Raw genomic sequence first — 7,500 nt, 5'->3', positions numbered from 1 at the left:
ACTGGGATACCGCCACAGGTTTATTAAGCAGCGCGCGAACACCCTCTCTCTATCCCAATCATTAAATTATTCCACCATTTAAAGAATCCAAAATATATGTCATCAATAATGTGATTTTTCTGCCTGATAATGGACTTGGTACAATGTTGTACATGAATTTGAAAAAGCTGTCATAATAAGAACGTTCGTGAATGTCATTTGACCGTTGAAAAGTTTTACCCTTTTTCTGTGTTTTGGTCGGCTGGATTTTTTTTTGCTGCAGATTTATGTAGCGCAAACTCGGCCTGAAGAGCACCAGTCACGTTACACAACGATACATTCATGTATTCTTTTTTTGTAGGAGCTGGGAGATTAATGGATTTGCCCAGAATGACACAGGATTCTGAGCTGACGTCGAGGGTCGAACCCGGTTCCCCAGCTCCAAAATTGGCAGCTCGCAGTTTCACATTTTGAGGATAATTATATATTTTTTTCAGACCCACATCCTGCACAGCGGCGCGGCGCACCTGGCTTCCCTTCACGGCGCACCAGGGTGCCGCGGCGCACTCTTTGGGAACCACAGATGTATGACATAGATATTAAGAGTGTACTCCCTGGACAGGTCCTAAGCATGGGTAGAGGAGGGGAAAAGATGGAGCTTCAGGTCAGAGCTACCCACTTTCGAACTGAGGAATCAGGTTTGATTCTGGTTTTGGCTCAACATCCTGTGATCCTGGGCAAATAACTTAGGGGCATATTTACAATAACTGGCGCATCCCTGCAAATCAGGAGGGATGCGCCAGTTATTGTGCGCCGCAGCTCCGCCATCATGGATGCGCCGCATTTACAATGCGGCGCACCATGGTGCAAAAACGGCACAGATGCGTGACGCATCTGTGCTGTAAAAGTGACGCATTGCTGGAGTTGCATCGCAAGCGCGACGCAGCTCCAGCAATGCTGTGGGGGCCCTATCTAGTTAATGCTGCGTCAATCCTTACGCCTGCTTCAGGCAGGCGCAGGGTTTTGATGCAGCATGGGCCTAAAAGTGACTAAGTGAAATCTTGTAGATTTCACTCAGCCACTTTTAGGAGGCGGTCCTGCACCGGAACGCCCCCTCCTGCGCAGGAACACCTACATGTGGCGCAGGGCTTTACAACGTGACACATCTCCCAGATGCGTCACGTTGTAAGTACCCCCGCACCATGGAGCAGGATTTGTGCCGCCGCTGCGTCACAAAAGTGACGCAACGGCGGCGTAAATGATGCACAAGGGGCTTGTAAATCTGCCCCTTAATCTCTCCATATCTAAAAAAGGAACATGTCCTTATGAAATGTCATTAGTGCTCATGTACAGCACTCCAAAATGTTTGGGTTGGGTTTGCTCTATATAAAAATTGAGGGGGAAAAATGAAAAAATGTGTTTCATTTAATCTTTCAATGCTATTTGCATCTAAATAACCGAAGGTGCTCGTGACTCCACAAGGAGCATGACCCCCTCCTGTGCTGCAACACCTTCCTTTCTGCCACTGACCAGCATCTCTTTCACAGCTCATCAGCAGCTGAAAGAGTTGATTGCCTTTTTAAATGGTTAGATCTGCCAGGCGCTAATGGGCATCATCTTTTGCCTTTCAGTAAGAAGTGCCTGGATCTTCATTGGCAGGCGGGCCTCACAGCTATGTCTGTAGCCGAGTCCACCGTCGCCGTGATGCTCTGCTTCAGAAAGGCAGAGACTAGGGGCAGAGCAACCAATTAATCACGGAGGCGAGGGGGGCGAAAGTGACACATTCTCAGGTCTTTCACACTTCCTTTCCCACATGTGCGCGGTGCCCCTGGCTCCTGATAACGGCGCACCAGGGCGCCGCGGCGCAGTTTGGGAACCACAGGATTACAGCTTCGATCATGTCCAACTAGATCTTCTTTGGTCAACACTCAAAAACTGGGACATCCCTGATTTGCTATTCCAAGGCATTTAATAACTCTATTCTGAAACCTGGGCCAGAGTCAAACTTGATAATAAATCAACAGGTCAAATAAGATTAGGACAGAGCAAGGAGTGAACCAAGGGTGCGTTCTGGCTCCCACTCTTATGAATTAATTATTGATGAGTGACTTGGTTCCTGTCCTGGATGCTGTTGTCAGTGACGCTTTTAAACTGGGACAATCTCACATTACTTCCCTTCTTTACTCTGACATCGTAGTCTCTTGAGCCAGACAGCCAGGGGACTACAAAGGCTGCTGGATGTTTTATTACACATAGTACTGCAAACAGAATGACAGTAAACTTTGAGAAGACCAACTTTGTGATTTTAAATTGTTATTTGTATAAAGTTCATCTATTATGTAATGTAGGATTTGCTTTTTGACTAGTATGTTTTTATGGTGGTATTTGTTGCACCAAATAAAGTAAATTTTGACTTTGAGTGCTATAGCAATGTCCGCGGTTTTAACCAACTATATTTTACTACCGATTCTTTTATACAAGATATGGATAGTTTTCTAATTGATTTTATAACCTGACCTATGCCACTGCCTAACATTCCCTTCATCACAAGCGAACGTTTTTACATGCGACACATACATTTACAATAATAATTTTAAAATTGCACTGAAATATATGTTTACCATATGTTTTGGTTTTGTACTTAACCGTGTTTTTTTAATGTTTTATCAATCTTTGTAAGGGCTTTAATTACTTGAGAAAAAACAAATAAACTTGAAAATTTGAAACTTCTGGATCCTCCGAATCCCAAAGTTCTTTCCAGTCATTTGATAACGCTTTCCAGCCACTGAAGGGTGCTTCTAATGGTGCGCAAGTACCCTGCTTTTAGCCATGCACGATCCACAGATGGTGACCTTAAAGGCCTCCCATACTGTCCACGCCTCCAGGACCGAGTCCTTATTTCTCTCTAAAAAATTGGTAATCTCTTGCCTCAGTTCCTCACAGAATGGCACGTCTAGCAATACTGCAAGAGATAGCCTCCAAGACGAATAAGGTGAGGGCTTGATGGGGACTCAGCATGAGCAAGAGCTGGGAGTGGTCTGAGTAGTGCACGCTAAGTATGTTACATTGTGTGCCCAAGTGTTCAGCCCCCTAGATAGAAGAGAATAGTCTTGCCTCAACCAGCTATTGTACACTTCGTAGTAGAAGGTACCATCTTTTTCCAGGGGGTGTAGCATTCTCCACGCATCTAGTAGATGATATGCCTTCATAATAGCTCGAATATGTCGACTAGACGAGGTATGGTAGTGGCACTGTGTTTGGAATCTATCCATATCATTATGTAGTGAAATGTTAAACTACCCTCCCCAATGATGTGCATGGACCCTATGTTCATAATCAGACCACAAAGTCTATAAATAAAGGAGTGTCATCGATGTTAGGATCATAAAAATGAACAATGGTTATACCCCAAAGCCTTACAACAGATCTATAAGGATATTGTGTCTATCCAAATAGGCTAATATATGGTGATGTTTGCATGGGTTTACCAACCACCTGACATTCCGCGTTCAGCAATTATCTCTAACACGAACATATTGATTGCGTATTTGCCTGGGGTGAGCCACCCCAATTGAAGTGTGTAGGCTCTGCTGTTTTGTACCTGCTCCTAACATTCAATGTTAGGTATGACCTCAAATACAGGATTGGCAATGTAAATTGATGAGCACTGAACAACATGTAGAAGATACCCGATGCCCCCCAACTCCCATGCTGGTGGCAAATCTCAGCAGGGAATAGTTTCCCTCTCAAACAACAAGAAGAAACAATAGCATGATCTTGCCATCATCCATTACGTCCTCTGACATCTAGAGCTTAGTCTCTAAGTGAGGAAAAGAAAGTGAAGATGGAGAAACGCCTACAAAGTAGTACAGAGGGACAAGAAGAAAGAAAGAGGAATATTAAAGTAGGAGAGAGAATGTGATGCAGGTAAAGTATTTAAAGTTAGAGCAGCACAGAGCAAAAGATAAAACATCAGTAGAGTTGTAGGGGTATCCGTTGGGTAAACAACCAGTGAGCCTGGCAGGGTCCTCCATGAGTAAATGAGAGTATCCAGGGGAACGTTGTCAGCATCTAAAATGACTGCAGGTCTGTCTTACTATGCATGGTTGCTGACTCCTCTGCAATCAGAGTTAGCATTGAGTCTAGGTCACGTTCTCTGGGTGGACGGCATCTTCCTCTCAGCACCTCATGTGGTTGCCCCCTTTCTCCACTATTCCCCCTTCATGGCAAAGTTCAATCTTGTATCTAATTTACAAAACAGGATCGGTGGCGAATCCAGAGAGCTATCACCTCATCGCTCCCCAAGATGTTGAAGCTAAATATTTCGGTTCTCTATTATTGGAAGATCTAGAGGCATCGGCCAGTTCTAAACATCTGATTTAATTTAATCAAATCAGTTTTAGACCTATGTGGGGAACCACCGATAACCTAGTAGCAATTAGGATGTTAGTGGCAAAGCAGATAGAGAAAATCAACTCCTTTACTGCTGTTTAATAGATTACAGCTTCGATCCTGTCCAACTAGATCTTCTTTGGTCAACACTCAAAAACTTGGAAATCCCTGATTTGCTATTCCAAGGCATTTAATAACTCTATTCTGAAACCTGGGCCAGAGTCAAACTTGATAATAAATCAACAGGTCAAATAAGATTAGGATAGAGCAAGGAGTGAACCAAGGGTGCGTTCTGGCTCCCACTCTTATGAATTAATTATTGATGAGTGACTTGGTTCCTGTCCTGGATGCTGTTGTCAGTGACGCTTTTAAACTGGGACAATCTCACATTACTTCCCTTCTTTACTCTGACATCGTAGTCTCTTGAGCCAGACAGCCAGGGGACTACAAAGGCTGCTGGATGTTTTATTACACATAGTACTGCAAATAGAATGACAGTAAACTTTGAGAAGACCAACTTTGTGATTTTAAATTATTTGTATAAATTTCATCTATTATGTAATGTAGGATTTGCTTTTTGACTAGTATGTTTTTATGGTGGTATTTGTTGCACCAAATAAAGTTAATTTTGACTTTGAGTGCTATAGCAATGTCCGCGGTGTTAACCAACTATATTTTACTACCGATTCTTTTATACAAGATATGGATAGTTTTCGAATTGATTTTATAACCTGACCTATGCCACTGCCTAATATTCCCTTCTTCACAAGCGAACGTTTTTACATGCGACACATACATTTACAATAATAATTTTAAAATTGCACTGAAATATATGTTTACCATATGTTTTGGTTTTGTACTTAACCGTGTTTTTTTAATGTTTTATCAATCTTTGTAAGGGCTTTAATTACTTGAGAAAAAACAAATAAACTTGAAAATTTGAAACTTCTGGATCCTCCGGATCCCAAAGTTCTTTCCAGTCATTTGATAACGCTTTCCAGTCACTGAAGGGTGCATCTAATGGTGCGCAAGTACCCTGCTTTTAGCCATGCACGATCCACAGATGGTGACCTTAATGGCCTCCCATACTGTCCACGCCTCCAGGACCGAGTCCTTATTTCTCTCTAAAAAATTGGTAATCTCTTGCCTCAGTTCCTCACAGAATGGCACGTCTAGCAATACTGCAAGAGATAGCCTCCAAGACGAATAAGGTGAGGGCTTGATGGGGACTCAGCATGAGCAAGAGCTGGGAGTGGTCTGAGTAGTGCACGCTAAGTATGTTACATTGTGTGCCCAAGTGTTCAGCCCCCTAGATAGAAGAGAATAGTCTTGCCTCGACCAGCTATTGTACACTTCGTAGTGGAAGGTACCATCTTTTTCCAGGGGGTGTAGCATTCTCCACGCATCTAGTAGATGATATGCCTTCATAATAGCTCGAATATGTCGACTAGACGAGGTATGGTAGTGGCACTGTGTTTGGAATCTATCCATATCATTATGTAGTGAAATGTTAAACTACCCTCCCCAATGATATGTATGGACCCTATGTTCATAATCAGACCACAAAGTCTATAAATAAAGGAGTGTCATCGATGTTAGGATCATAAAAATGAACAATGGTTATACCCCAAAGCTTTACAACAGATCTATAAGGATATTGTGTCTATCCAAATAGGCTAATATATGGTGATGTTTGCATGGGTTTACCAACCCCCTGACATTCCGCGTTCAGCAATTATCTCTAACACGAACATATTGATTGCGTATTTGCCTGGGGTGAGCCACCCCAATTGAAGTGTGTAGGCTCTGCTGTTTTGTACCTGCTCCTAAAATTCAATGTTAGGTATGACCTCAAATACAGGATTGGCAATGTAAATTGATGAGCACTGAACAACATGTAGAACATACCCGATGCCCCCCACCTCCCATGCTGGTGGCAAATCTCAGCAGGGAATAGTTTCCCTCCCAAACAACAAGAAGAAACAATAGCATGAGCTTGCCATCATCCATTACGTCCTCTGACATCTAGAGCTTAGTCTCTAAGTGAGGAAAAGAAAGTGAAGATGGAGAAACGCCTACAAAGTAGTACAGAGGGACAAGAAGAAAGAAAGAGGAATATTAAAGTAGGAGAGAGAATGTGATGCAGGTAAAGTATTTAAAGTTAGAGCAGCACAGAGCAAAAGATAAAACATCAGTAGAGTTGTAGGGGTATCCGTTGGGTAAACAACCAGTGAGCCTGGCAGGGTCCTCCATGAGTAAATGAGAGTATCCAGGGGAACGTTGTGAGCATCTAAAATGACTGCAGGTCTGTCTTACTATGCATGGTTGCGGACTCCTCTGAAATCAGAGTTAGCATTGAGTCTAGGTCACGTTCTCTGGGTGGACGGCATCTTCCTCTCAGCACCTCATGTGGTTGCCCCCTTTCTCCACTACTCTGCAAACGCTCCTCCTGTTGCACTAATAGTTGGGGGAGGAAGTCCCCTTGGCTCTTAAGTGTCCTTGGGGGCCAACTAACCTTCCTGTCACCTCCAGTAAGTCCCACACAAGGGGATTGCTGAGAGGTTTTAGTGGCCACTCCCCCTTTTTCCACCACTCTGCAAACGCACCTCCTGGCACACTACTAGTTGGAGGATGAAGTCCCCTTGCGCTTGATGGTCTTTGGGGGCCAACTACCTCTCCTGTTACCTCCAGTGAGTCCCACAGAGCGGGATTGCCGAGAGGTTTATGTGGTCACGCCCCCTTTCTCCACCGTTCTGCAGACGTGCCTCCTGCCGAACTACTAGTTGGAGATTACAGCCCCCTTGGCTTTTGAGGATCCTTGGGGGCCAACTACCCCGCCTGTTAACTCCAGTAAGTCCCACACAGCTTGATTGCTGAGAGTACTTTCTCCACCACTCTGCAAATGCGCCTCCTGGTGCACTACTGGTTGGGGGGAAGAAGTCCCACTTTAGTCGTGAGGACCTCAGGAGTAAAGTGGTATTCATTCCCCAACCAGCAGCATGCCAGGACGCATGTTTACAGAGTGGTAGAGAATGGGGTGGGCAAAGGAAAACAACATTCCCAGGCAATATATGGTAATGTGAAATGTGTAGAAAAGAGTACAGAAAATGACAGTAATATTAAAAACAA

The sequence above is a fragment of the Lissotriton vulgaris genome, chromosome 11, assembly GCF_964263255.1.
Source record: "Lissotriton vulgaris chromosome 11, aLisVul1.2, whole genome shotgun sequence".
Lineage (NCBI taxonomy): Eukaryota > Metazoa > Chordata > Amphibia > Caudata > Salamandridae > Lissotriton > Lissotriton vulgaris.
Note: the sequence above shows the minus strand (reverse complement) of the source record.